The 20,370-nt window shown below is 45.5% G+C and overlaps 2 pseudogenes; both read left to right on the top strand.

Moving 5' to 3' along the window:
• Positions 1-94: 94 nt before the first annotated feature.
• Positions 95-1,028, top strand: LOC115848559 (olfactory receptor 10V1-like; annotated as a pseudogene).
• A 15,567-nt stretch (positions 1,029-16,595) lies between these two features.
• Positions 16,596-17,532, top strand: LOC115848525 (olfactory receptor 10V1-like; annotated as a pseudogene).
• Positions 17,533-20,370: the final 2,838 nt, after the last annotated feature.

Raw genomic sequence — 20,370 nt, 5'->3', positions numbered from 1 at the left:
ATCAAGGACTGCAAACTGTGTTTCTAACACAAGCAAGCTCGAGGACACAGGAGGGATCACTTTGCCCATGATGTCCTTCCTGGTACCAGGGCTAATGGAAGAGCACGACCAGACAGGAGCGGTCCATTTCCATTTCCACTTCCACTTCAACAGACCAGGCAGTGGTGGCCCTCATATTCATGGCCTTCTTGCTGTTGTACCCAGGAAGCCTCATTGGAAATGTCACCACTGGGCTCACAGTCTGGTGAGAACACTCCCTCCATACCCCAGTGTACTTCTTCCTCTTTGCACTGGCCATGCTGGAGACTGGCAACTCCACCAACATTGCTCCCTTGACTCTGGCTGGCGTCCTTTCCATGGGGCGGATGCTTATCTCTCTCCCTGGCTGTGGAGCCCAGAGGTTCTTCTCCATCCTTCTCAGGGAATCTGACTGTGTCCTTCTTGCTGTCATGGCCTATGGCAGGTACGTGGAAGTCTGTCATCCATTGCGTTACAACCTCATCGTGAGTTGGCAGCTCTGTGGGCAGATGACTTTAGGTTCTTTAGGTCTGGGATTCCTGTTGGTGCTGCCTTTGACCATTCTGATCTGCCACCTTTCAGTCTGTGGCCACAATGAAATCTATCACTTCTTCTGTGACACGCCTGCCGTTGTGTGCCTGGCCTGTGCAGACACCCACAGGCATGAGGCAGCTCTCTATGCCATCAGTGTGGCCGCTGTGGCCATTCCCTTGCTCCTTATCTGCCTCTCCTATGGCTGCATTGTGGCCACCATCGTGAGGATGGATTCAGCCCAGGGAAGGCGCCGGGCCTTCTCCACTAGTTCCTCCCACCTCATGGTGGTTCTCCTGCAGTATGTGTGTTGTACCCTTATCTACCTGTGTCCCAGCTCCAGCTACTCCCCAGAAGAGGGCCAGGCAGTGTCTGTTGTCTACAACCTTTTCTCACCAGTGCTGAACCCCTTGGTCTATAGCATAAGGAATCAAGAAGTGACTAATGCAGTGAGGAGACTATGGCAAGAACGTACTTGATCAGGGAGCCAGAAATATTCCTTCCTAGAAAAAACATTCCTCAAATCAGAAGTAGGGACATGATCTGAAGGACAGGAAGCTCAAAAGGAAAAAGGAGGGAGTGGAGAGATGACTGTCCCATGGCTGTCTTGCCTGTGAAATGCTAATCAGTACTGATTCATCCACTTTGTATTAGATTCCAATCATGAAACCTTAGATCGCCTACAAAGCCAGCCTCCTCTCTCACCATAGTGCTTAGAATAAGGACTAGCACAGGAATGTCCGTGAAGGAGAGAATGATTGAATGGAAGGATAAGATGATGACAGCAGTTGATAAAGCAGACGTTTTGAGAATGGGCCATCATGCACATTTCAGGCTATAGGTAACATTCTCTTACAAAGGTGCAGAGCCAGCATGACTAAGCACAGGCAACAGAGCACAAAGTTTAGAGGTAAAGGAATAGATTCAATATGGAGTCAGGTTTGTTCTTCTTTGTAACAGTAGTGTTACTGACCCAGGCCCTTGTACTCTTTTTTTTTTTAAACCCCCCATTTATTTATTTTTGTTTTTTTTTTCTTTTTGGCTGTGTTGGGTTTTCATTTCTGTGTGAGGGCTTTCTCTAGTTGTGGCAAGCGGGGGCCACTCTTCATCGCGGTGCGCGGGCCTCTCACTATCGTGGCCTCTCCTGTTGCAGAGCACAGGCTCCAGACGCACAGGCTCAGTAGTTGTGGCTCACGGGACTAGTTGCTCCACAGCATGTGGGATCTTCCCAGACCAGAGCTCGAACCCACGTCCCCTGTGTTGGCAGGCAGATTCTCAACCACCGCACCACCAGGGAAGCCCCCCTTGTACTCTTTAATCAATAGAAATTGATAAGAGGCCAGACGAGAATTTCAGGCAAGTCTTTATTGGGGCTTGTGCTGCAGTGTGAGGGAAAGAAAATAAGTAACAGGTGCCCTTGTTTGCTCCAGAAAGGAGCTGCTTGGGTCCTTAAATGCGGTAACAAGTGGGGGCAGGTCCGTGGGTTGGGCAGGAGGTGTAGCTTAGGGGGTCTGCCCACCCACTTGGCAGTGCCGTGCCCATGGAGCACGCACAATACCCTGCTTTTGCTCCCAGCACCTCAGAAGTGGCAGTTGGTTTGTGGCCTTTTTGTATCCTATTGTTCATAATTGCCCCAGCTGTGCATGCTTGCAGTTATTTTTAGTTCCTTATAGTTTCTTTGTATTCTGTTGCTCAAGGAGATGTTTGTCCAGGGACGAGCACTCTGGTAAAGGGTCCCAGGTCCCAGCCTATCTCAGTAGAGTCATCTGCTTCTCATGGCAGGAGACTGGCTCCTGTGATCCTTGCAGGAGAATCCCAAAACAACAATAGCCAATGAGCAGAGCTGTCGTGGAAATTGGTGGAGTGGACCAGAAGGAGGACTGAGAGCAGGGAAAGATACTTACGAGATGCCATCCTCAAAGAGAAAAGGAAAGGAACCCCATTCTTTTCTTGATGTTGCAAATGCAATAGATGATAAAAGCCACCCTATTCCATATCTGATTGTGCTACACACAAGAAAGGGGAAAAAGAGTATGAAAACCTGATGACAAGAATTCTTGGGACCCTTGGCCAGGCAGCAACATTAAGAAGTACAGGAGTGGGCTTCCCTGGTGGCGCAGTGGTTGAGAGTCCGCCTGCCGATGCAGGGGACACGGGTTCGTGCCCCGGTCCGGGAAGATCCCACGTGCCGCGGAGTGGCTGGGCCCGTGAGCCATGGCTGCTGAGCCTGCGCGTCCGGAGCCTGTGCTCTGCAACGGGAGAGGCCACAACAGTGAGAGCCCTACGTACTGCAAAAAAAAAGTACAGGAGCATGCAGAACTTTGAATAGTGCTAGTGTGGAGAGTCAATAAATATTTTATTGATAACAATGGTATTTGTTGAAATTAAGTTATTTCTCTAATTATTTTTAATTTATTCTATTCCCAATATCCTTATACAAAAGATGTGAAGTGGCTTAGAAATACATTGAATACAAAAGTTAAAAACACATTGTCAGGACTTCCCTCGTGGTCCAGTGGTTAAAAATCTGCCTGCCAATGCAGGGGACACGGGTTTGATCCCTGGTCCGGGAAGATCCCACATGTGGTGGAGCAACTAAGCCAGTGCGCCACAACAACTGAGCCGACATGCTGCAACTACTGAAGCCGGAGCGCCAAGAGCTCGTGCTCTGCAACAAGAGAAGCCACCTCAATGAGAAGCCCGTGCACCGCAATGGAGAGTAGCTCCTGCTTGTCTCAACTAGAGAAAGCCCACGTGCAGCTACAAACACCCAGCACAGCCAAAAATAAAAAAAACAAAAACAAAACAAAACACAAAACGCCCACATAGTCAAGTAGATCAGGGTGAAGGCAAAATTCAGGAAGAATATTGTAGTAAGATTTCTATGCAGAAATGTAAACCATGGGCTTCTCTGATGGTGCAGTGGTTGGGAGTCCGCCTGCCAATGCAGGGGACACGGGTTCAAGCCCTGGCCTGGGAGGATCCCGCATGCTGCGGAGCAGCTAAGCCCATGCGCCACAACTACTGAAGCCTGCGCGCCTAGAAGCCACGACAGTGAAAAGTCCACGCACTGCAACGAAGAGTAGCCCCTGCTCGCCGCAACTAGAGAAAGCCTGCACACAGCAACAAAGACCCAACACAGCAAAAAATAAAAACAAAAACAAACAAACAAACAAAAAAGAAATGTAAACCATGTGCTTCTCTGCAGTTTATAATAGTGGTCACCTACAGGTATCTGAGCTCCCTAGTAGCCCAAGTAAAAAATAAAATACAATTAAATTTGAGAGCTTCAAAGGTCATGTAATTTCTAGACATAGGGAGAAATTTAACACTTTTTTGGGGTTAAATCTCAGATGTAAAAGAATCTTTTCTTACTGCTTTTCAAAAGAGAATACAGCACATTTAACAACATACCAACAATTATAATAATAACACTAGCTATCATTTATTGAGCCCTGAAGTATGAGCCAGATATTGTTTTAGGTGCTTGGTACACATTAACTTACTTGAATCCCACAAAGTCTTAGGAGATAGGTACCATTATTATCCCCATTTTACACATAAAGAGCTGAAGTTCTGAGAGGTTAAGTCATCTTCCCAAGATCACACAGGCAGTAAGTGCTGGCACAGTTTCATTCCAGAGCCTGTGACCTTAACCAGTATAACATATAGTAAATTTGAAATGAATTTTCTAGGGCTAATTCTCAATGTAAACTGATGGAGTGACACTGATATTCAAGTCACTTAACGCAGTTCTGGAAGGAATGATCACAGTCAACAGAAGAATACAGCTCTCTGATGTTCCAACTTGATTTTAGTTTAGGGAATAAACCTAAAACTATTAGAACCTGATTGGTAAGCATGTCTTTCAGGAAGTGCTTTCGCAAACACTGTTTTACTCAAGCAGGGTCTTGATGAAATGAGTCTGTTGTAACAGAAACCAGGCTGTGAGGAAGTAAAACAGGTGAGCAAACTGAAAATGCAGCCAGTTAGACCCACACCCTCTTCGCATTACCAAACACAAATCCTTTCAGATATATTTTAAGATTTGATTGTTATCCAGATAAGTTTGACCTGGGAACTAAAACTTCAAGAACAAATAGAAGAAACGATTTTTTTGTAGTGACATTCAGACCTCGCCACTATTGATCTTTACTCTTAAAAAAAAAAAAGATCTTTGGGGCCACACAGCATTTGCTGGAGCCTGTCTCTGATTCCTCTTCCTGGAGAGGTGAGATGTGGGTCAGGATAAAGGTCAAGGCCTCACTGAGAAACAGCAAGGTTCACTGGCCCCCTTCAGCCCACAGAGACACTGCACATACCTGTCAACTATGTCCACTGTGGTTTTCAATTGCATTTGGAAGAACCAGTTTGAATGTTGGGGTCAGCTGTGTACCTGAGCAGGACCCTAGGGGGCCTTCCCAGGGCAGACCTCTCCCCCATATCCTCTGCTTTAGCTCCTTTCTGAAGTACCTAGATCATAGTATCTGATGCACATTTCCTGAGTTTTTTACAGACGCTAAAACCACCACCAAATGGAAGAAATTAACTACTTGATGACCATGAGCACGTAGCTTCATGTCTTCGTGGACTGATAATGTTTAACCCCTGTGACACTGCCTTGTTACCTCACCATCAACCAATCAGAGAACTGTGCACGAGCTGATCACATACCCTGGGACTCCCCTCCCTCACCTTGCCTTTAAAATGGCTTTGCTGAAACCAATCGGGGAATTTGGCTTTTCGAGCATTAGCTGTCCTGGACTCCTTGTATGGCGCCTTACAATAAGCGTTGCACTTTCCTTCACCACAACCTGGTGTCGGTAGATTGCCTTTACTGCATATCTGAGTTATCAGTAGATTGGCTTTACTGGGCGAGCGGACCCAAGTTTTGGTTCGGTAACAGCTGGAAAGACTCAGTGAACCAGTGGGGAACATGGAGAGAGCATCCTGGGAGAAATTGATGCATTGGTCAAAGAAACAGCTTCGTGGCCTCACTGGGTGCAGTCATTTTCTCTTCTAAACTCCGTGGAGTCTGATTCTAGAAGAAGGATCAGAAGATGACTAAAAGCTAGTGTCACTAAGGAGTTGTTACCGAACCAGGTTGTTTGCTTGGCATGCAGCAAGTCAAAACACTGAGACGCCAAGATTTGCAGCAAAGAAAAGGTTTAGTCACAAGACAGCCAAGAAAGGAGATGAGACAGAAAAACCAGTCTCAGCTCCATCTCCCTGAAGGCCAGAGGCCTGAGATATTTATGAGATAAAGAACCAAGGTAGACTTCCCTGGTAGTGCAGTAGTTAGGAATCTGCCTGCCAATGCAGGGGACACGGGTTCGAGCCCTGATCCGGGAAGATCCCACATGCCACGGAGCAACTAAGCCCGTGTGCCACAACTACTGAGCCTGCACTCTAGAGCCCGCAAGCCACAACTACTGAGCCTGCGTGCCACAGCCACTGAAGCCCAAGCACCTAGAGCCCGTGCTCCACAACAAGAGAAGCCACGGCAATGAGAAGCCCGCTCACCACATCGAAGAGTAGCCCTCGCTCGCCGCAACTAGAGAAAGCCCGCGTGCAGCAATGAAGACCCAACACAGCCAATAAAAAAAAAAAAAGAACCAAGGTGGTCTTAGACATGGGGAAAGGTGATTTGATGTAGAGAAAAGGTGAGGTAATTGGTGTTCCGCGCAGGCATATCTGAGATACATGCTTCTTCATGGGATGTGTGTTCAAAATGGTGGTGTTAAGCATGATCTGAGGGTGGAGTTTTTGGCCTTGTGATGTTAGAAGGTCATTAGACACCTGCACAGGCCCAGTTTTAGGGTCAGTGGTCCCAACCAGTCTCAGCTAGCTAGAAGTAGAACTACACACAGCTGACTCCAAGTACCTAGGGCAAACATCTTACTGTTTAGGGTATGTGAAGCTTGGAGGGTATGCAATTTGCAGCAAAATAATTCAGGTGAACTTGCTCAGTGAAGGCAGGTACCAGGCAGAGGGGTTTTTAGCAAGCTTTAAGACAAGTTCAAGAATTTCTGTGAGTCACCAATTTCTGTTAACCCTATGGGGCATGGTTTCAGGGTCAGTAGATTTTTCTCCCTACAGCCTTTTAAAAATGAATAATTACTTAGCACCTGTAAGGTATAGGCACATTAAATTCAGCGAATAGAAAATCACAGGGGACTAGGAAAAAAAGAAGAGAAAGAAAGGCAAAAGAAATGGAGAGAGGGAGAAATGGAACTGGGAGGGAAAAATGGAGAACTTAAAGAAGAAAGGTTAAAAATTTTTTGTGTGGCTGGAATTAAAAAGTAGACTGCCGGGGGCTTCCCTGGTGGCGCAGTGGTTGAGAGTCCACCTGCCGACGCAGGGGACCCGGGTTCGTGTCCCGGTCCGGGAGGATCCCACATGTCGCGGAGCGGCTGGGCCCGTGGGCCATGGCCGCTGGGCCTGCGCGTCCGGAGCCTGTGCTCCGCAACGGGAGGGGCCGCAGCGGTGAGAGGCCCGCGTACCGCAAAAAAAAAAAAAAAAAAAAGTAGACTGCCAGATACGGCCTTTGGTGTCACTCAGAGATGACTGTGGCTCTGGCTACAGTGGAAAGGGTCTAGACTCCAAATGAAGTGAGTTCCAGCTCCAGCATGGCAGCATTCTGAAGTGTTGAGCAGTTAACAAAACTGCTGAACGCAAACCATCTGGAAAGCCATCCACTGCCTGTGCAGCGTGCGGGTCAGCAGCTTGCAGCCTCTGCTCCAGAGCAACAGAGTGGCTTTGTTTGGTCTCCTCTGAGTGGACCACTGATACTTGCTAAAATATGTCCCAGCTCAGTACACACACAACTAGACTTTCAAGTGGCTGGTGGTTGTTTCTTCTGGAATTGTTTTGCATTTTTCTTTCAAGATTGCTTTGACAAACTCCTACCAAGTTCTCTCTCTTTCTCTCTCTCTCTTCTCTCTGTCTCCTCTCTCTCTCTCAATTTCTCTCTCTCTCTCACACACATACACCTGTAGGCCTTCATTTCAACAATATTTCCAGAGTTTTCAGAGCTACTTGTCCCTGAGATGAAAGTTTTCGGTGATACCTACATGAGCATTTAAACATTTTTTTGTATTTGTTTAAAAGTGAGGGATAAAAAATATAGCCAGTACGATGATGTTGTTACATTAAAGAAAAAAGTGAGTGAGGGACTTCCCTGGTGTCGCAGCGGTTAGGAATCTGCCTGCCAACGCAGGGGATATGGGTTCGAGCCCTGGTCTGGGAAGATCCCACATGCTGCAAAGCAACTAAGCCCGTGTGCCACAACCAGTGAGCCTGTGCTCTAGAGCCCATGAGCCACAACTACTGAGCCCATGCGCCACAACTACTGAAGCCCGCGTGCCTAGAGCCCATGCTCTGCAACGAGAAGCCACTGCAGTGATAAGCCTGCTCACCGCAAGGAAGACCCAATGCAGCCAAAATTTTTTTTTAAAAAGTGAGTGAGCTGAATTTAAGTGAAGAAAAACATTAAGTAAATTATACTAATAAGTTAGATAAAACATAAATCATGAAGGTTGTTCTTGAATGGCCAAACTTTGAAAAAATTTTGTTTCTACATTTTATAATGGCCTTGACCAAAATCACTAGCGGCCGCTGGTATAAAACACATAATTTGGGCTTCCCTGGTGGCGCAGTGGTTGAGAGTCCGCCTGCTGATGCAGGGGTCACGGGTTCGTGCCCCGGTCCAGGAAGATCCCACATGCCGCGGAGCGGCTGGGCCCGTGAGCCATGGCCGCTGAGCCTGCGCGTCCGGAGCCTGTGCTCTGCAACGGGAGAGGCCACAATAGTGAGAGGCCCGCGTACCGCAAAAAAAAAAACAAAAAACAAAAAAAACACATAATTTATAGGGAGTGTGATAGGGTCTTGGATGATATTGGTGAATAAGTAAAGGAATGCCCAGTGCTATAACATTCTGCAATCAATGAATACTAGACATCCATTAGGTGCTTAGCTCCATACTAAGCGATGAGATGCAATTGAACTCGCTCCCATTGAGGACCTATCCTAGTAGAGGTTGAAAAATGAGTGTATAAACACAGTGCAGAGTGATAAATGCTATAATTGGGGTGGGCACAAAGCCACCATGGAGCATGGAGCAGGGAGTAATTCTTCGTTTTTGGAGGAGTGTGGAGGAAGGTGTGTGTATCAGAATAAGGCTTCACATAACAGGTGACACTTGGCTGAGTTTTGAAGGATCTGTAGAATTTGTCTAGGTACACAAAATTAACCTCTAATTGAATAAATTAAAGCTGTATGTCTTGGACTTCCTTGGTGGTGCAGTGGTTAAGAATCCGCCTGCCGATCAATGCAGGGGACGCGGGTTCGAGCCCTGGTTCGGGAAGATCCCACATGCCACGGAGCAACTAATCCCGTGCACCACAACTACTGAGCTTGCGTGCCACAACTACTGAAGCCCGCACGCCTAGAGCCCACGCTCTGCGACGAGAGGCCACTGCAATGAGAAGATCACACACCACACGAAGAGTAGCCCCCGCTCACCGCAACTAGAGAAAGCCCGCGTGCAGCAACAAAGACCCAATGCAGCCAAAAATGAATAAATAAAATAAATAAATTTAAAAAACAAACAAACTGTATGTCTTTCTAAACTACCTCAAACTTGGAGAGTAAAAATTTAGGCAATAATTGAAATATAGCTAAGTCTAGCAGCAATTAGATCAGTTTAGAATATCATGTCCCTAAACAATTCCTGTTTGTGTTCAAATATTGACCTACAGGGTATGGTCAACTTAAAAGCTAAGATAGCCTCTTGGGGCTTGGTTGAACCAAAGTAGGCAGGGAATTCTCCAGAAATGAGATGAGAAGGGGTGAGAGTTGAGAAAGAACCCAGAATTCTGACTCTGCAAATCCCAAAGTCCCATGTTCTTCCCTTGAGATGTAGCAGCAGGGAGGGATTAACGGTATGTAGATGTGCGCTTTCCTCAGTTCTCTGGGTAGTTTCTCAGAGATTCAGTCTCAACGGTTCCCAAGGTATTAAGAAGAGGATTCCACCTTGGGCTTCACTCAGCCTCAGGGAAGGATGTGGCTGCCAGCCTCTCTAGGCAGAAGGTAAGGAGGGTAAGGGAAGACCAGGCTGATTGAGTTGTTTTGTGGTCTAGACCCTGGAGAATGAACCAATGAACCCTACTGACCTTGGGCTTTCCTGATCCTGTGAGGGGCTTCCCCGTGTAGAGATACAAATGAATTAGAATGTTAGTTAAACCTCCTGGAGCTAATGAGGTGACACTGTTGATGTCAAATATACTAACAACAAACAAGTCTTCAAAAGACACTCCACTGCTGAGGGTGAGAGAAGGAAACTCTGTCTCTCCCTAGAGAGACAGAAATATGTCCCATCTCCTAGGTTGTCTGAGATGGGTATGAGAGAGTTGTTCAAAGAGGACTACATGCTTTGTTGGGACACCCAGAAAACATAGTGTAATCTGCTCAGTTTTCAAGTTACACACCCAATGCCTAGTTGATAGTAGCTGCTAGATAAATTCTTGTCAAATAAGTGAATGCACCAACAGTCCTATTAATTACACTCAGTGAGGGGAGAAGGTAGATGAGTATGCAAAGATCTTTACGGAAAAGGAAGGGCTGTCTGTGTGAAGAATGCCATGTCTTTGGAGGCAGTGCTGGTGCCACAAAAGAGACTCATCAAAGAGGATGCAGTGTTACTGAGGGTTTATAGTTCCTGGGTAAGAAGAGGTCTGGCGTTTCCTGATTCACATAGCAAGGAATTGTGCAATAGCAAAGGCAGGACAAAGCAGATGGTGGAAGAGAACATTTAACCACAACCAAAGCTCACAGTATTGTTATTTTTATCCCATTGAGAAGACCCCAGAGGAGGAGTAAACTTGGGAGTGAAGAGGGGAGAGATTTCTCACTGACTCATCAGTGCCTTGGATGAAGACAAAAAAGGCAAGAATAATTTTTTATTTGTATAATATATTTATTATTCTTTGAATGCTCCTAAAAATAGAATGCCTTACAGTAAAACCCTAGCTACAATGAGATCAAGATCAACTTATAAAAGGCAGTATAAAAGACAAAAGTTAAATTGGGCTTCCCTGGTGGCGCAGTGGTTGAGAGTCCACCTGCCGATGCAGGGGACACGGGTTCATGCCCCGGTCCGGGAAGATCCCACATGCCGCGGAGCGGCTGGGCCCATGAGCCATGGCCGCTGAGCCTGCGCGTCCGGAGCCTGTGCTCCACAGCGGGAGAGGCCACAACAGTGAGAGGCATGCGTACCGCAAAAAAAAAAAAAAAAAAAAAAAAAGACAAAAGTTAAATAGAAATGAAGATATTGGGGCTGAGAAATGCTAAGCGATTGAATATAAAACTTAGTTTTGGGCTTCCTAGCAGCTAAGGCAAAAAGGGAAACGAATTATGTAGCTCTCACAGAGAAGTAGCATGACTTATATGTGTTCATTAAGAGAGAAATGTATGTGTCTGGGTGAGGGTGTGGGGAATGCATGGAGAAGTCAGGTGAGTCTTTATCCCAGGTATGTTGAACATCCATTGTATAAACAATGTGATTGTTTGTTGCAGTGGAATTCACTGTAGTTTTTAAGTGTTCCAGAGATATTCCACACAGAGAGCCTTGTATTTTTAAACTGATTTGAAAACTGACTGATATTTTTAAGAAAATTTTGAGGGATATTAAGGGCAGTATGCTTGAGGGATGTGGCTTCCTTGAGCTATGGTCTAATGCACAGTTATAGCTTTGGGAAGCATGTTCATTAAATTTGTAGATGACAATGGGGATAAATGGATTATTTGTTGGAGTAAAGAATTGTCATTCTCCATAAGATCTCAATGGGCTAGAATGATGAGCTAAATCTGAAAGGTTAACTTTAAAAAGAGATGAGGGTAAAGAAAAAAAAGAGAGAGGGAAAGGCAAGTAGGAAGAAAGAAAAGGGATGGGATGGAAAAGAAAGGGAAGGAAGAAGAAAGGAAGAAAGGAAGGTAGGAAGGAAGGAAGGAAGGAAGGTTAACTACTTAACAACAAACTCAGCCCAAGTCAAGGTTGTGGTATGTCTGGAAATGAACAAACACATAAATAAATAACTAGATTTAGAACCATCTTGGACAACATCATTGGCAAGTGTGCAGATTTTGTGGCTATATTTAGGTATTAATCCTCGTTCTGACAATTCCTGGTTGTATAACTAGAGGTATGTTATGTACTTCAGTGTCCTTGCCTTTCAAATGGGAATTTAAAAAAGCAATAACATTTGTAATGTTAAAAATAAACACATATTCTTCACAAAAAGTTTGACAAATGGAGAAAAGCATGAAGAAAATAGTCATCTCTCATTTTTCTCTAAAACACCATTGAGAGTTTATTGTTTCCTTTTAGACTGGTAGCAGAATTGGTGTCATGTTCCGCATGCAATGTTGCCTTTTCATTTTCTTCATTTAACATTATATTGTAAGCACTTTCTCACTGTATTAAACCTTATAATTATAACAATTTTAATGTCGATACGACAGTTCATCATATTAATACACCTCAAGTGACTAGAATGTCACCTCTTGTTAAGTATTTGTTTTGTTTCCTTATAAAGATTATTATCACAGCACACTGCACGTATCTTTATGTATTTGGCTCCATATTCCAGACTATTACCTCGGGACAGATCCTTCAATGTGAGGGTAGTGATTCAACACATATAATTTCTTGAAAATCGCTGATTTTCTTTCTAGAGGGGATATGCTCTTTTAGCATCAGAGTACTAAACTGAAGATTATTACTTCTACTTCCGAAGTACTGGGTAGCAGTCGTTGACATTGATAGAACCTCAGTAGCTCTCCAGTGTTCATGTCAATACAGAGTTACATGGTACCTGGTATTGTGCTAGGTCCTGGGTATTAGTGAAGAACAGAATCCAATCAGTTCCTGCCCTCATGGAGTTGAGATTCATGGAGGGGATAGAGATACACAAGTGATCACAGAGGCAAACACATCATTAAAGGAGTGGTGAGATCCCTGGTTATAGATAATAGTTCTCTTTCTTGTGCCCGACTTGTCCCTTCATGTCTAATTCACGAAGATTGTTTGGGATAGAGGGTGTGTTGGTGGTCTTTACCCAAAGTAGGAAGAGAGGCAGGCAGGTGTGTGCTCCAATGCTGCTCCTAGAAAAGGAATTAAAATTCTCAAGGAACAAGAGCCTTAGAAACTTCCAAGTGAAAAATTTCCCACTATGATTCCACCCATCTTCCAACCCTCTTACCCCACACAAGGCTGTGCCCAGCAGATGACAGTACAGAGGCAGAAGCACTTAGAAAAGGAAAGAAAAACTTGCAAAACATGCAGGGAGCCAGACTTTAAAAGTACCGGCCTGCCAGAATAAAAAAACACAACAAATATTCAAAAGAAAAAATTGCAACTCAGCAAGAATACTAAGGTTGCGTTATTCTGTTTGTGGTGGAAAACAATGTCCTGACATGATTATCATACTCATAAAGGTTGTACTATATCTTCAGACATCAGCACAGCAAAAGTAAGCAAAAATACATTCTTTGGTGGGGGGAACAAAACCAGTCAGGTGATCCTGTTAGTTTTCGTTTAACTCAGGGTGCAAACTGTCCCCCCCGCCACCCCACTTACTGTGGCATGTGAAGTATTGACACGTAATCATTGGATGCAAGGCCAAGTGTCAGTTTTGTTTCTACAGCAGATATGATGTGTCGGGGTGTGTGTGTAGTCAGGGTATGTTGTTTTGGATACCATGTAAACTTGCCCTGAAATTCTTTCCTACCGATCATCGGCAGCAGAAAGAAAACTGGATAAAGAGATTCTAAAATAAATTAAAATATAAGATTCTTTTCCTTTATGCATTCAACAATCATCTGTTAAAATGTTCTCTATGCTAGTCATACGGAAAGGGCTTGGCATTTAATTTTGGGACCATTTATAGAAGTGAGGGCAGAATTAAGGGCACTTACTGTTACCAAGTCCAAACTCGGACTGTTCACCGCAAGACAGGACAATAAGTCGAGAGACGAGTTGTTGGGGCAAGGAACAGTGACTTTATTCAGAAAGCCAGCAGACTGAGAAGATGGTGGACTCATGTCCCAAAGAACCATCTTGCTGGGGTTTGGATGCTAGTTTCTTCTATAGAACAAAGAGGGGAAGATGAGGAGATAAAGTAAAAAAGGCAATAAATTGTTGCAAATATTTCCTGGTTCCAGCCAGGTTCCCAAGAAGGGGTTAATTTCTTCTTTCCTGCAGTCATTCATGGGTGGGCCTGGTCAGGATGTTTCCTGTGAGCTAAACAAAGGTATTTTAGCTTAAGCTCAGGCATGGGAGGCAGGGCTCCCAGAGATGGGCCATTATGTATACTTTAAGCATATAGGCAACACTTTAGTGATTGACTTGTAGCAAAAACAATAGAAAACAAAGGTTAAATGAAAAGAAAAAGATCCAATATAGACTTAGATTTATTTTTCCTTGTTACGCTATAAGGGACGGTGAGGCACTCAGGGCTAGCAATGGTAGGAAACTGTTTGTATCCTTGGGCCTGAAGTGACAAGGTGAGAGAACACTGTTACTGGAGCCCAGCAAAAACTGGAGCCATGGAAGATGGGCCACGCAACAAGAGACGGTCATAGAACCGTCATGGTAGAGGGAGAAGGGGGTAGTGGCGTGTGTATGGGGAGAGGGATAAATACCCTTCATAACTTTGTGCTACTCTTTATTTTCTTTCAAGTACCTTCATTGGCCACATCCAACCAGAAACCACAGGGTGAGTGAGCTCAGATGATTCAGTCCTTAGTGGCCAGCCTCCCAGGCAGCAGAGCAGGGTGGAGAGTGGATCTTGGGGGGTAGACCTAGATTAACCAACAAAACCTTCCCTTTGCATATCACTAAGAGGAAGAGCAGTCTCCAAAAGTGATGGAAACATAGTGTCCAGAGAGGTGGGAAAAAAAGGTTTGGGTAGAATAGCAACACAGAGTCCTTGGGTAAGGAATTTCAAGGAAAAGGGAGCTTCCAGTGCAACAGAGATCAAGTCAAAACATAGCCACTGGATTCAGCAATTTGGAAGTCATTGGTGACCTTCATTAGAGTGGTCTCTGGGTGTAAGACCGGAACCAGACTGTGCTAAAGAAAGAATAGGAAATGGTTGAAAGCAAAGGAGACAAGGAGCCTTTAGAGGATGATAGAAGACGAAGGGAAGTTGCTTTTTGCCATGAGAGGTAAAGTTGCTGTAGAGGTGGAGCAGAGGCAGATGCTGGAGACAGACTGAATGATTGTGGAGCAAAATCACAGAGGAAGCAGGAGGGACTGAGACCACTAGCTTTGCAGAGGAGAGGGGACACTTCTAGAGAGGCATATGGGGATTTGCTATTGGGTAGATGGAGGGAGAATGTTGTGGGTCTAGAGCTGGTGAGCATGTTGATGAGTTGCCTCCAGGTAGCTTCTGTTCTTTTTTCCAGTGAAGTTGGAGGCTCGGTCATTACTGTTGGTGAGAGAGGAGGTAGCAGAAGAGAGGTCTTAAAGAGACCAGGGAACTTTGCCCCGGTCTTGGGACCCGAAGGAGCAGCTGACTGAGAGCCTTGGGGACAGCACTGGGGTTGATAATACCTCTCTATCCCTACCGTGGCACCAGTCAGCAGAATTTTGTGATCTTCTTTAGTCATGTTCAGCCTGGAACGAAGATGCTGGATATTACAGAAGGTAACAGGGTTGGCAGAAGATCAAAGGGAATCAAAGACAGTGACAGTATTGGTAAAAGACTGATGAAAGAGATGGACCATAGATCTTGGTTGGATGGGGCACGGAGGAAAGCCCAAAGGAAGCTTATTTGGGGGAGCTGGAGGCATCAAAGGTGGTCTTGAAAAGGTGGAAGAAGAATAGTATTAATGATGATTGCTAACATTTATGGGGAGTTTCCTAGGGGCCAGACACATGTACTCCTCATAGCAATCCTACCTGCTGTGTCCTATATCGTCTTCACAGATGAAGAAATTGAAGCAGAAAGCTTCAGCAAGTTGTTTAAGGTCATACTCTTGGTCAATGACAACCAGACAAGGGATTGAGGGCATAGAGATTTGTGGTCTAGGAATAGTATACTGTGGGTTAACATTTCATTGCTGACTTGAACAGATATTCATACACCAATTTTCACAGCAGCATTATTCACAATAGCCAAAAGGTGGAAACAATCCAAGCGTCCATGAACAGATGAATGGATAGCAAAATATGGCATACACACATATGATGGGATATTATTCAGGCATGAAAAGGAACATGGTACGCGGGCCTCTCACTGTTGTGGCCTCTCCTGTTGCAGAGCGCAGGCTCAGCGGCCATGGCTCACGGGCCCAGCCGCTCCGCGGCATGTGGGATCTTCCCGGACCGGGGCACGAACCCGTGTCCCCTGCATCGGCAGGCAGACTCTCAACCACTGCGCCACCAGGGAAGCCCAAAAAGGAACATAATTTTGATATAAGCTACCACATGGATGGACCTTGAAAACATTATGCTTAGTGAAATAAACCAGACACCCAAGGACAAATACTATATGATTGCACTTACATGAGGTACGTAGAATAGGCAAATTCACTGAGACAAAGTAGGATTGCGGTTGCTAGGAGCTGGGAGGAGGAGATCGTGGAGGAGATCCTTAGTTTATTGGGTAGAGTTTTTGTTGGGGATGATAGAAAAGTTTTGGGTATAGATGGGGGTGATGGTTATACAACATTGTGAATGTATTTAATGTCACTGAATTCTACACTTACCCATGGTTAAGATGATAAATATTACGTAATGTATATTTTACCACAATTAAAAAAAGAAAGATTTCAGTGGGGAGCTACTTCTGGGTGCTTACAACAACAAAAAAGCTGTTGTAGAAGTAAGCTGCTGAATTTGGAGGTAAAGATGGTTTTAGTTGAGGGAGGAAGGGAGAGGCCAGGAGCTGAATGGGTCATCCGGCAGGAGCCCTGTGTCCTGACACTTATCTATCCTCAGGGGGCAGCGCCTGTGCCATCAGCAGGCCCGATGCATTGAATACATGGAGGATGCAAACCAGACTGGAATGATTCACTTCCACTTCCACCCCTGCTCCAAGCTCGCCGAGGTACAGATGCTGATTTTCGTGACCTTCCTGATTACGTACCTGGTCAGCATCAGCGGCAACCTCTCCATTTCTCTCATCATCTGGATTGACCGTTCTCTCCACGCCCGCATGTACTTCTTCCTGGCCAACGTGGCAGCTCTGGAGATCTGCTACTCTTCCACCGTTGCCCCTCTGACTCTGACAAGCATCCTGTCCATGGAGAAAACCCTCATCTCCGTGCCTGGCTGCGGTGCCCAGACATTCTTCTTCATATTCCTGGGCAGCGCTGACTGCATTCTGCTGGCCGTCATGGCCTATGACAGGTCCGTGGCCATCTGCCACCCTTTGTGTTACACCCTGGTGATGAGCTGGTGATTTTGTGCCCGACTGGCCCTGGGCTGTCTGGTGTTGGGGTTCATCTTGGCCATGCAGCTGACTGTGCTCATCTTCCAACTCCCCTTCTGCAGGAGCAAAGAAGTCAGTGTGTTCTATTGTGATGTCCTTCCTGTGATGAGACTGGCCTGTGCAGATACCCGGGTCCACGAGGCCACTCTGTTTGTGGTTGGTGTCTCTGTCCTCACCATCCCCTTCCCGCTTGTCACCCTGTCCTATGTCTTCATTGTGGCTGCATCCTGAAGACCCGCTCTGTGGAGGGGAGGCACACGGCCTTCTCAACCTTCTCCTCCCACCTGACTATGGTTCTGCTTCAGTATGGAGGTGCGAGCCTTAGCCACCTGTGCCCCAGCTCCAGCTACTCTCCAGAGAGGGGCCAGTAGTGTCCGTGGTTTACACATTCATCACCCCTATGCTGAACCCCTTGATCTCCAGCATGAAGAACAGAGAGCTTAAGTAGGCTTTGAAGAGAGCATTGATGAGGTTCCTGTCATCCTAAACACAACAAACACCCTGGATGTTCCTCTGTAACATTGCTGAGTAGAGACAAATGGGTAGCTCTCTGAAAGATGGGAGGCAGGGCCTAAGAGATCATCGGTTTTACACTGTTACTTCTTCCTAGTCATATTTTTTTTTTTTTTTTGCGGTACGCGGGCCTCTCACAGTTGTGGCCTCTCCCATTGCGGAGCACAGGCTGCGGACGTGCAGGCTCAGCGGCCATGGCTCACAGGCCCAGCCGCTCCGCGGCATGTGGGATCTTCCCGGACCGGGGCACGAACCCGTGTCCCCTGCATTGGCAGGCGGACTCTCAACCACTGTGCCACCAGGGAAGCCCAGTTTTTGAAACGGCATTTCCCTTTTCTCATTCTTAGACTCCTCATCTCTAAAATAGGGATTCCAATGCCCACAAGACCTAAATTCTGGGATAGTTATGACGATCAAAAGATATATTAAGTGGAAATACTTTGTGACTTCCATTTATTATTATTATTATTTTGCCGCAGGGCATGTGGGATCTTATTTCCCCAACCAAGGATTGAACCTGCACCCCCTGCATTGGAAGCACGGGAGTCTTAATTGCTGGACCAGCAGGGAAGTCCCTACTTTGTGACTTTTAGAGGGAGAGGTAGCAGTGTACATCATTATCACTATCCTCAGCATCAAGTCTGTGCTCTGCTTTGGACTTCTCTCCAGATGCAGTTCTCAGGTTCTTAGCGTTGCACGTACGGGCGGGGCAGAACCAAGAATAAGAGGCAGATCAAACCAGGACCATCGCAATCATGATTCCCATGACGTAAATGCTGAGCTCGTGCCGCCTTGAATTATTTCTCTTTCATCCTAAATTATCTTCCAGGGAAAAGTGACAGGGAAAGCACTAGAGTTTTAAAGTTTTGTTAGTTTCTCTTTATTTAACCTTATACCTGGAGCTAATCTGTCTCCATCTCAATCTCTGACTCTATTAGTCTGCTTCCAAATCCCTCTCCCTTTATCCGTTTGTTCTCTTCCCCACTCTCTGTCCCTTTCTTCTCTCGTTCTCGCTCTCTTGCACACACACACACACACACACACACACACACATACACATTTATCTCCTATTCTCCCTTCCTGCCTACCCCTAGTTGATATGGTCTGAATATTTGTGTTCCTTCCAAATTCACATGTTGAACTACTAATGCCCAGTGTGATGACATTAAAAGACGGGGCCTTTGGGAAGTGCTTAGGTCATGAGGGTAGAGTCCTCATGAATGGCATTAGTGCTCTTATAAAAGAGACCACTTAGAGCTCCCTAGCTCCTTCCGCCATGTGAGGATACAATGAGAAGTCTGTGACCTGGAAAAGGGCCTTTACCCAACCAGGCTGGTACCCTAATCTTAGACTCCTAGCATCCAAAATTGTGAGAAATAAATTTCTGTTGTTTATAAAGCCACCCAGTCTGTGATATTGTGTCACAGCAGCCCAAATGGACTAATACTAGTGTATGTATTGTGCTAAGTATGCATAATATGGAAAAATTGCTTTGTTCACTAAGCCCCTTGGTGTAGAAAAGAGGCAGTGTTGGTTCAAATCTGGATTCAGGTAAAACAGAGCTAATTCTGTGAAGACAAACACTGACTGGATACATCGAGGAGGTGAAAGGACTCATTCATACGGTTCCGAGCAGTCTTAGAATGATAATCATTCTGATAACGATCATTTGTCTCCAGGCAACGGTGGCAGAACACAGATGCTTTACTCTCTCTGTAAGGTAGAGGAAGCTCACTCATTCTTCTACCTGTTGATCACTGAGGGATTTATTTATTCAGCAACATTGAAAGAGACAGTAAGCAATGATTTATTGAACTCTACTGTGTACTGTGCTCCCACCTGTGGTAGGTGGAACAGGAAATGGAAAGGTAAGTAAGAGGCAGCTTCTGCCCGGAAGGAAGTTAAAAGTCCAGCAGTATATGAGAACATACACCACGATTACACCAAGGGCCAAGTGATGCAATGCTATGAGCCACCAAAGGAGGGTCAGCGAAGGGAATCCAGGTTAGTTTGATGGGGAAGGTGGCACATGCGCGGCACCACGCCAGGTCTTCAGGTCTGCAGGTACGCAGAGGGGCAGGAAGGGCATTTCTGGAGGAGAGAACTGTGGGGGCACAAAAACAAGGGAATCAGCTACGTAGGGAAACAACCTCTGTTTCCCTACCTGGAAAAGCATAACACGTGTGCCATGACATTTTTCTTTTATTTTTTCTGACGTGTATCACAGGCCTACAGGGCAGAAACCATGACCAGAAGTCATATTACATGAAGCTGAAATGTCATCTTACTCTTTTGAAAGACGAGGACCCAAAAGCATCTTCTCTGGTTCACTTACAGTGGCTTGCTGCTCCTCCTATGTCCTACTGCAGTGTTCTACTAGGTCAGTGTTATTATCTGTAGCACACCAATCCTGTTGGATAATCTACTAGGTCAGTGTTATTATCTGTAGCACACCAATCCTGTTGGATAATAGGTGTTTGGAGGAAATGAACATTATACAGTCAAACAAATGTGAAGAATACTGTGCTGATTAAAATAAAACTAGCGGTTTACTGAAGGTTTATTCAGTGCCTGTACTGTGCAAACGTGCAGTCATGACACTCCAAGATGAGGGATGCATGTTGCATGTTTCCTAAATTGTCACCACCAAACTCTTTTATTCCTTGGAATCTCTTAGGAAATATTTTATCTTGTTGAATCTACTGTGGAAAATGCTGCCGTGGCTAAGGCTGACTGGATAAAAAGAGAGCGATTTCACTAGTGATTGAAATATTCCAGGCACTTCTCAATTCCCCACGCTCTTTGAGAAAAC

The sequence above is a fragment of the Globicephala melas genome, chromosome 8, assembly GCF_963455315.2.
Source record: "Globicephala melas chromosome 8, mGloMel1.2, whole genome shotgun sequence".
Classification (NCBI taxonomy): domain Eukaryota; kingdom Metazoa; phylum Chordata; class Mammalia; order Artiodactyla; family Delphinidae; genus Globicephala; species Globicephala melas.
Note: the sequence above shows the minus strand (reverse complement) of the source record. Positions and strands in the feature narration are given on the sequence as shown.